The sequence below is a fragment of the Hipposideros armiger genome, unplaced genomic scaffold (assembly GCF_001890085.2).
Source record: "Hipposideros armiger isolate ML-2016 unplaced genomic scaffold, ASM189008v1 scaffold_306, whole genome shotgun sequence".
NCBI classification, from domain to species: Eukaryota; Metazoa; Chordata; class Mammalia; order Chiroptera; family Hipposideridae; genus Hipposideros; species Hipposideros armiger.
The window spans coordinates 1,453,131-1,464,329 of NW_017731656.1; positions in this window are offsets into that span (position 1 = coordinate 1,453,131).

The following is an 11,199-nucleotide window of genomic DNA, read 5'->3' on the forward strand; positions in this document are numbered from 1 at the left end:
GGGGCAGAGGGGTGAAACTTAATTAAAAGTAGAGGAAGGGAAGGAGCGGAGCGTACCGACCATCTTGCTATGAGCTGTTCTCAGTGAAATACGATCCCCCCCCCCCCCCCGCCCCCCGGAAAATATTCGCTGCTAAACTGAAAAAAAATCAGCACTTTTAAAACAGCTGATGTTGTCCAACTTCCTCTTCCCCGGAAATGGCCGAGTAGTTCTCTGCTCCTCCGCATTTCCCCAGTCGCGATCACCTGGGGACTCCACGCCCTTCCCTCTGCTTCTACACTCACAGCCCCGACCCCAACGCCTCCGCCCACCACCCGACGCCTGCGCACGAGTTCCTAGCCCACGGACTGCGACCCTATGCTGACCACAGCCATCATCTCGCATTCAGTCCTTCTCGAGCGCAAGCTGCGGCCCCGCGCCTCCTTGTAGAAAAACGAGTGTAGCTGGCCAAGAGGTTTTGGCCTACTTTGGGCCCCTGCCTCGGCCAAAGGGGAGAAAGCTATTTGCCGCCCTGTCCACTGGGTGCTAGGTGGCCTGTTTTCCCTGCCAAGTGCTTGGGGGTGTGGGTCCTGAGGCTGAGAGGAGGGCGGTAGAGGCGAGAGTGGGGTTAATATTAAAATATTAAAATAAGGGTGCGAAGGAGACTAAAAGGAAGAATAGGAATCAGGGAACGAAAAGAGGAAGGAAAAGGCAGTCTGGGAGAGAGAAAAGTTAGGAAAAGAAAGATGTGCTTCCTTAACCCTTCTTTTTTATTGTAGGCATTTACAACTGCAAACTTGACTTAATAATTCTGTTTCTGCATCCCATAAATTTTGGTATGTTGTGTTTTCATTTTCAGATGGCTCAATACATTTTCTAATTTTAATTTTTCCTTCTTTGGCTCATTGGGTTTTCAAGAGTATGTTAATTCCCACATACTGTGATTTTTTCCACTTTTCCTACTGATGTTGATTTTTTGTTTTATTCCATTATGGTCGGACAATATACTTGGTATGATTTCAGTATTCTTAAATTGCTTAAGGCTAATTTTGTGACCTTTCCCAGAAAATGTTTCATGTGCATTTTATAAGAATGTGTATTCAGGTACTATTAGATGAAGTATATCTCTGTTAGCTCTAGTTGGTTTATAGTGATGTTCAAGTCCTCTGTTTCTTATTGATCTGCTGTGTGGTTGTTCTCTCAATTATTTAAAGTGGGGTATTGAATTTTTCTACTATAATTGTGTACCTTTCTATTTTCCCTTTGAATCTGCCAATGTTTGCTTTATATATTTGGGTGCTCTGATGTTACGTACATATTATATTTTTATAATTTTATGTCCTATGGTGAATTGACCCTTTTATCATTGTATAATATCATTGTTTATTTCTTGTGACACCTTTTTGTCTTAAAAAGTAGTATGTCTGAAATAAGTATGACTACTCCTGCTCTCTTTTGGTTATCATTACCATGGACATCTTTTCCCATCATTTCATTTTCAGGCTATGTGTGTCTTTACATCTAAGGTAAGTCTCTTGCAGACTGTATATAGTTGAATCTTGTAAATATTAGGCCCTCTGCAGGAAATACTTTCCAAGATCCCCAATGGATTCATGAAACCTCATATGGTCCAAACCCTATATATACTATATTTTTCCTATACATACATATCTATGGTAAAGTTTAATTTATTAATTAGGCACAGTAAGAGAATAACAATAAGACATTAAGTCATAATAAAAAGGAAGTATCATAACAATATTGTGTAATAAAAGTTATGTGAATGTGGTCTCTTTCTTTCTCTGATGACCCATCTGAATGGAGATGGTTACTAAGTAACTAATAGGTGAGTAGTGTATACACTGTGGATGCAATAGATCAGGAGACGAATCATATACTGGGTGAGACAAAGTGACCCAAGATTGCATTATGCTACTCAGAACAGTGTGAAATTTAAAACTTATGAATTGTTTATTTCTGCAATTTTCCATTTAATATTTTCATGGCTGATGTGGGCAACTGAAACTGTGGAAAGTGAAACTGTGGATAAGTGGAGACTGTGTAGCATATAGGTTTATCTATTCAGCCATTCTATGTCTTTTGAATGGGGAATAATGACTTTACATTTAAAGTAATTACAAATAAGAAAAGACTTATTATTGCTGTTTTGTTAATTTTTACTGTGTATTTCATAGTTATTTGTCTTTCTTTTCCTCTCTTGCTGCCTTCCTTTGTGTTTCATTGATTTTTTTTGTACTGATATGCTTTGATTCCGTTCTCGATTTTGTGTGTGTGTTTGTGTGTTTTGTGTGTAACTTCTATAGGTGTTTTCTTTTTGACTGTCATGGGAATTACATAAAATATAACAATATATTTAGGCTGATAACTACTTAACTTTATTCATATAGAAAAACTCCTCTCTTTTACATCATCTCACCCCATTTCATTTTTTTATATCATAAATTACATCTTCATGTATTGTATATCCAGTCACATGGTTTTATAGTTGTTTTTATATTTTGTGTTTTAAATGCAACACCAAAATTAAAATTGCTTTATGTACAACCATTACAGTACTATGACATTCTGTATTTTCCATACATATTTGTTTTTACTAGCAAGCTTTATTTCATATGTTTTTGTGTTACTTTCTAGCATCCTCTATTTGCAGGGCTAACTTTACTATTTCTTGTAATGCAGGTGATGAACTCCCTCAGCTTTTCTTTACCTCGAAAATTATTTCATCTTTATTTTTGATGGACAATTATGCCACATATAGTATTCTTCGTTAGCTGTTTTTCTTTTTTTTTTTTTTAGTACTTTGAATATACCATCTCAATTCTTTCTGGCCTGTAAGGTTTCTGCTGAGAAATTTGCTTACAAAGTTATGGGAGCTCCCTTGTATGTAACAAATGAGTGTCCTCTTGGATAGCCCTCCAGAAACTTGGAATGCTGACACACACTCCACTCTTCTCCCTCAAATTTAAAACATACCGAAAAGTAGAGAAAGTAATATAATAAAGATTAATATAACTACCTCATATATTTAAACAGATTTTTCAATGTTTTGCTTAATGTTGTCCTTTAAAAGAGTGATAGAGACACATTCAAAACCTCCCACACACACATGCACTCTTCCCACTTCCTTCCACTATAATAAAACCAAGATATTCAAGTTGATATATTACATTCTCAGGTATATTTTGGTATATATGTTCTATACACTATAAATAGCTTGTGGTACTTTTCTGTGTTGAAAAGATTATATAAATCATTTGTATTATATGTATCCTTTTTCATTATCTATCTATGAATTATCTACCTATCAATAATCTATCTATCTATCTATCTATCTATCTATCTATCTATCTATCTATCATCTATCATCTCCAGGGAAAATATTAGATCTCTGATTCAACACTTACTATTTGTATAACTTTGTGTAATTTACTTAAATTATGTGGCCATTCTCCCTTACATAAATGAGTTTAATAATAATGTCAACCTTATAGGGTTTTAAAGGTTAAATAAGTTAATATATGTAAAGTATCTAGAAAAGTATCTGGAAATGGTAGGCAATGAATAAATCCCAATGACTATTTTCACACCACCGGTTCATTTTTCATTCAAAATTTTGTTATTTATCTGCATTGATATATGTAAATATAATTTATTCATTGTGATGATTGTATGATATTCTATTGTTGAAGAATAAATTATTGTTTTCCCATTTTCCCACTGATTGGGAGTTAAGCCATTTCTTCCTTCACATTAATATTATATAAACAGCACAACATGCACACCTTTATACATATCTTCTTGGGTACATTTGCAACAGTTCATAGGCCTTAAGGTTACTCTACCCAGGAAAGCTACATTTTGAATCAAAGGACAGATAAAGAGCTTCCCAAGAGGGTGTAGGTCCTTGGATATAGGTCCTTGCTTTTCATCACTTTTAGTATTTCCTGCCAATCCCTTCTGGCCTGCAAAATTTCTGTTGAGAAATCAGCTGACAGTCTTATGGGATCTCCCTTGTAGGTTACTCACTGCTTTCCTCTTGCTGCTTTTAAGGTTCTTTCTTTGTCTTTAGTATTTGGCATTTTAATTATGATGCGTATTGGTGTGAGTCTCTTTGGGTGGATCTTGTTTGGAACTCTCTGTGATTCTTTTTTACTTTTTTATTTTTTTGTTTTTTTAGATTTTATTGGGGAATTGGGGGAGGGGAACAGTGTTGGGGAATTGGGGAAGGGGACGAGCCAAATTGTTGTTCCTCAATCTTCATCGTGGAGGGTGCCAGTCGCCATCTGGCTTCCTGTCGGCAGCTCATGGTCTCTAAGCTCAAGGTGCTGTGTTCAATCTTAGTTGCGGGTGGATGTAGCCACCATCCCATGAGGGAGTCAAACCAGCAGCCTTGTTGTTAAGAGCGCACACTATCCACTGAGCCATCTGGGCAGCAGCTCAGCTCAAGGTGCCGAGTTGTCTTAGTTGCGAGTGGGCGTAGCCCACCATCAAACAGGCAATCTTGTTGTTACACCAGCTGAGCAGTTCTGCCACCTGTTGGCAGCTCAGCGACAGCTCAGCTTGGGCACAGTGTCACTGGCCCATGTGGGAATCGAACCAGCAGCCTCACGCTCAGAGCTCAGAGCTCTTAAGCCAACTCTTATCCAACTGAGCCACTCAGCCGGCCCCCTCTCTGTGATTCTTGTGCTTGTATGTCTATTTTCTTCTCCAGTTTAGGGAAGTTTTACTTCATTATTTCTTCAAATAGGTTTCCAATTCATTGCTCTCTCTCTTCTTCTTCTAGTACTCCTATGAAGTGAATGTTGGCACACTTGATGTTGTCTCAGTGGTCCTTCAAACTATTCTCATTTTTTGGATTCATATTTGTTTTTGCTTTCCTGATTGGGTGCTTTCTGCTACCTTATCTTGCAAATCATTGATTTGATAGTCTGCTTCATCTAGTCTGTTGGTAATTCCTTCTAATGCATTCATCATTTTAGTTATTGTATTCTTCTTTTCCAACTGGTTCTTTTTTAAGGTTTCTATATCCTTATTTATGCTTGCTGTCTCTTTGTTGAAGTTCTCAACTAGTTCCTTGAACATCCTTATTACCATTGCTTTGAACTCTGTACCTGGTAGGTTGCTTTCCTCAATTTTATTTAGTTCTTTCTCTGGAGCTTTGTTCTGTTCTTTAATTTGAGACATATTTCTTTGTCTCCCCATTTTGGTTGCCACCTTGTGTGGGTTTCTATGTATTAGATAGAGCTGCTATGTCTCCCAGTCTCAGTAGAGTGGCCTTATGTAGTAGGTGTCCTGTGAGGCCAGTGGTGTAGTCTCCTTGGTCACCTGAGCTGGTGTGTCCCTTGTGTGATTTGTGTGTCCTCTCCTGTTGCAATTAAGCCTTGATTGCTGTTTTCACATCAATGGAAGGGATTGACCCTCAGGCTGATTTGTTGTGAAGACGGGTCATGACTACAGTGGAGGAGCTGTTGTGCAAGGGCTGACCCTATGGAGCAGGATTCACATTAGCAGGGCTCTGGTGCCTACCCAGTGTGCCCTTTGAGTATGTCATCCCTGAAGGTAGCCATGTAATGCTCCAGCTTGGTCTGATGCTGGCCACTGGGTGTGTCAGGCCGTAGGCTTCCTGAAGGTGCCCCAGAGAAGGCCAAGTTCAATGGCAGCCTGTGCCTTGCCTGGAGCCACCTGTCATGAGCCACAAAGCAATCGTCATATGGTCACCACCCGTCCTGAGCTTGGAGGTGCCTTGAGAGGCCATACTGTGATCTGAGTCTGGCTGCCATTAGTGTCAGGCTTGCAGCTGCTCAGCAAGAGGTATGGGACATGCTGAAGTCAGGTGCTGCTTGTTTAGATTTTATAAACCTTTGAAAGACTTTAGGAAAGTCTGTAGCATGAGCCAAAACAGGTGGTTTGTACCGAAAAGCCACTGGAAGTAGCTTGGGTGTGCCCAAAAGTTGGGTTGGATGGGGTCTCAGGGAATCACCTGGTCAGAGCAAACAAACCATGTTAGCTAGGTTGACGGAGACTCAGATATGGCAACCACCTGCTTCTAAATGTGATGAGAGGGGAGAGCTCAAAAAAAAAACCCCAAAACAATGGATTCTGTCAGCACTACCCTCTGGGAGAAAGCTTCCCCTCCATCCCTTGCCCTGAAGCCCAACAACTCAGCTCCTTCCTGTATGACATTGTTGCCTTTCAAGCTGCTGCTGCTGCATTGGCGCTCAGAGTTAGTGAGTCCATCAGCAAGTAAGCCCGAGTGCCGGCCCATCAAGGGGAATGCCTGGGACTGCAGCTTCCCTCCATCTCACTGAGCCACAAACTCTTTTGGTTTTCACAGCCAGAAGTTAATTGGCTTCTCTCCCCAGCAGTGGAACCCTGGGCTGGGGAGCTTGGTGTGGGGCTGTGACCCCTCACTCCTCTGGTCAGGGGACCTCCACAGCTGTAATATCCTTCTCAATATATAAAGGTCACACATGAGTATGAGACCATCCCATTCCTTATCTCTGCCCCTCCTATCAATCTAGTGGTGGCTTCTTCTATACATCTTTAGTTTTAGGAGTTTCGTTCAGCTAGATTTCTGGTAATTCTCAATAATGGTTTTTCTGTAGTTTAGTTGTAATTTTAATGTGGTCATGAGAGGAGGCAAGCACAGCATTTTCCTAATTTGTCATATTGACTGGAAATCCTCAGGTGTACAATTTTGTAATACATCATATGTATATTGCATTGTGTGCTCACCACCCAAAGTCTAGTCTTTTTCTATTACCATATATGGCAACTGTGTTCTTAACAATATTTGTGAGTATTAATCAGGTTTTAGAGTTTTTCAGATGAGTACCAGGAAAGAAGGGTCAAGGTAATTAAGACAGATTTGGTTCAAATTATGCACACCCAGGTTGAGAAATCTGTAACCCTTATATCTGTGGTTATTAATACTAGCTGAATATTATAATCACTTGTGGAACTTCAAAATATAGCAAACACCTGTGTCTAAATCTAACCCAGTTAAATCAAATTGCTGAGGGTAGTGTCCTGACATAAGTATAGTAATTTCTAAAAAGTTCCCCCAAATGATTCTAAAGAACAAATAGGATTGGGAATCACTGACCTCCAGCTTCTCTCAAACATTCCTGCTCAAAACATTTAATTGCTATGAAGTGGTCTCCCTAACAAGACATGAGTCCATCTGGCCCCCTAAAAAATATTTACAACATTATTGATTATATTCCCCAGACTGTCTTTTCTATCCCTGAGACCATATTGTAGTTACCAATTTGTATTGTCTCGTCCCTTCCCCTTCTCCTTCATCCCCATATTTCTGAAGCTGATGTTGACTAATACTTTATGTCAACTATAATTATATATACATATAGTCATGGGATGTGGAGTAGAGTGTGGGAGTGGAGTCAATGGAATTGTAATAGATAAGCATGATATCGGGGGTGGAAGGGCAGTGGATGGGGGGACGGGGGTTGTTACTTTGTGAGGGGTGAAAAGGATAACTATTGCATTGTTCTATACATCTGAAACTAATAATAAAATATAAAATAAAATAAAAATAAAAAAGAGATGCAGGAAAAAAAATCAATTGCTCCCCACCACCTTCTGACTTATTTTAAATCTCTCAGTTTAACATTTATGCCTTTCGCATGAGCCAATATGCAGTTAACCCTTGAACAATATGGTCCACTTTCACACAGATTTTTTTTCAATCAGTATATAGCCAGCTCTATGTATCCTTGACCAACTGCTTGTTTTTGTATCGCAGGGGGCTATGGGACTAATCCCCCATGGATACAACTGTAGTTATGTTTTGGGCATGTCAAAAGTTACATGCAGATTTTTGACTGCCTGTGCATCAGCGCCCATCCCCTGCATTTTGCAAGGGCCCACTGTACTTCTTTACATTTCAGCCTATGCCTTCCCTCACCATAGGTGTTCTGCTTTCAATTCAAATTGACTTGGTCACTCTATCCTAAACACACCTTGCGAATCTCTGCCTCAGTAACTTTACCCGTGCTGTTTACTCCTCTATTTGCTGAAACCCTATTCATCCTCCAAAGCCCTTCACATGAAGCCCTACGTACTTTGAACCAGATAGGATCTGTGCTCCTCTGAAGCACCACAGACCTCATTTTCCACACCTGTATGCTCTTACCTTATTCTGCCATTTGTTTATAATCACATATGCCCTTGACTTTGTTTTCCCTTTGCTATAGGACGAAATGTTCTCATTGGGATATTAAAATCTGTGTGTATTTGTGCAGTTTGCAAACACATGTTTAATATTAGAATTTTATATGTAAACATATAAAATACCTGCTCAAACAAATTATGATCTCCTTGAATGTTTATTGGTTGCTGAAGATGAGCATGTTTTTAAGCAAAATAAAAAGAAGACAGGGATGCACTTAATCTCATTGTTATTTTGGGTCTCTCAATCACCCTAGATCAATTCTGGTTTGTGGCTGGCTTCTTCAGTAGGATGTCCCCAGAACAAACCCTTTAACATAGTGCTATAAAGAAAAAAGCAAGAGAAGGACAGCCACACTGAAATGCAAAGTTTGAGAGAAACATTATTTAATTTTTAAGGTCAGAATGGTTAAAGCAAACCTTTTACTTTCCAAAGTAAAGTCATGCTCAGATTGTTGGAGAAGACCAAGTTCTTTCCAGAGGACATTATGCTACAGAAACACAAACTCTGAGTGTTTACTAAAGCTTCATGGCAAACTTGATACAAAATCCTATTAAGTTTATGGGGTCCAGCTTTGATTCCCCAGGAGAATATCCTTCTAGCTTTCCATTTATAAAGAGAAAAATGTTTCAAGGCTCAATAAATTCAGTTCATCAAAGCACAAAAACATCAGTTTCTGATTAATTGTATTTCATAATGGATCTCACAAAGCTATTTCAAGATGAATAACTCACTCTGCTATAATAATTAAATTCTGGTTTTCCCTCTCATAGGGTCAGGAAAACTGATCAAGTAATGGACAATGAAGAAACAATTCAATTACTATTAACAATACACCATCATATTTTTAAATTATCCCTTAATAGTACATTTGCTTTTGTTAGATTTGGTGTTCCATAAGAAATAACTAGTATCAAGTGTGTGAAACTGCTGACTGTATATTGTATAATATTGTAACTATTATGGCATATACCTTTAACTTCATGTTGTTAATTATATACTTTCTAAAACTGTCAGTAGAAATAAAAATAACATCATACAAACATTGATTGCAATTTTAATTATATAAACTAAAAGACTAAGCTAGACCTAAAGAAATATACTTTTCCCAATAGGAGTACTATTTTTCTTACAGGAAGTACCTTTATAATTTTTCTCTTATCACAGTCTAATGAATCTTATTTTATATATGTAACTTGTATTTTTTTAAACTACAGATGCAAAAAAAAAGATATCAAAATTACCATAGACTTATTAGAAATTAGATAATACCTGTAGAGGACTTTGACGTACAAGGTTAATGGCTAATATTGGATCATAACAACTAACACTGGCATCAATGTTTGAAACAGCACTTATGTTGAAACACTATCAAAATTATAGGCTGAAGGAAATGCAGCATATTAAAATAAAATAGAATTTATTTCCTATCTGTTGCAAGGACAAAGAAACAACATGAAGTGACTAAAATAAGGAATCCTGTGCAATTTCATTAACTGAAATAATAGTGTTCATTACTTAAGGTCAGGATTAGTAACCTCATATTTCTAAAATCTTCTGTAGAATCTAATTATCCCCGTTTGAATAGAGACTGACCATGAAAACATAACACTTATGAAATAAGCTATTCAATTTGCAACCCATTTATATTTTATAATTGTAGCTATCATTGAGTTCCTTTCAGTATGTCTCATGAAAATATGTAGTAAAAAACTGGTCAGGAACCCCTTGTGACTTAAAGTAGTTATATCAGTAAGCAATCGTCCTCAGATCAATGTAGATGATAGTCATATGCTTTAAAAATTAGTGCAGTTTTGGGGCGGATGGGTGTCTCAGTTGGTTAGAGTGCATGCTCTGAGCAACAGGGTTGTCAGTTCGATTCCCACATGGGCCAGAGAGCTGCGCCCTCCACAACTAGATTGAAGACACTGACTTGAGGTGAGCTGCTGGTGGGCAGCCAGATGGTTAGAGCACATGCTCTTAACAACAAGGTTGCCAGTTCAATTCCCACATGGAATGATGGGCTGCAGCCCCTGCAACTAGAATGAAAACGGCGACTGGACTTAGAGCTGAGTTGTGCCCTCCACAACTAAGACTGAAGGACAACAACTGGACTTCGAGCTGATGGGTCATGGAAAAAACACATTGTTCCCCCCAAAAAGACATTGTTTGCTAATAAACTTAAAAAAATTAGTACAGTTTTACATAAAGCCCCTTTACTCTGATGCTTTTTCACTCCTAAGGAATTATTTCTTCCTGGAAATAAAATACAAAACTGAAGCATGTGTACATGGTGTTATAAGCTGTGCTTTCTCCATCATTATGGATAATTTCCCCCTCTTTTTCAAATTGAAGAACTCATTCTGTCATTTGGTGTTTGAACAGTTGCCTTATTTTAATCAATGGAGTCCTAAGAACAGGACAAAAACATGCAAGTTTGAGAAATAACCACCATACAATCTGAAGAAATAATCATAATTCCAAAAGTTCAGAGCTGGATGAAATTCTATAAGATAAACAGAGTGATGTTACAAAGATGGTAGGAGACCCCAGCCTCCACCCACTCGATCAACAATTAGAAATATCCATGAAGCAAAACTGCTCTAGAATCCGCTTAAGAAATTAGATCTACTTAAGAAACTTCAGCAATGCAGTGGAAGAAAAAGGTTGAGAATAACTATTTTACATAAAAAAGGGAAGGAAGAACAGCTTCATTTTGCCTCCTCCAAGCATTGCTCAGCACGAAGAGGAAACTCCCAAGCCAGAAAGTGTTCCTCTCACTGAAAGAGGGGAGGAGGGTGAGTGACCATTTCCCAAGTTATTTTGGACACTGCACAAGTCATTTTTACTTCACCCCCACACCCCCCCCCACACACACACACACAGACTGGAGAAGGTGAGACATATAGAGATGGCTAGGAAGGAGAAAAAAAGGCAGGGTCTGTCAGTATCAGTCATGTCCTGGGCGTGATCACAGTTTCTAATCACTTGCTTTGCAGACAACCAGA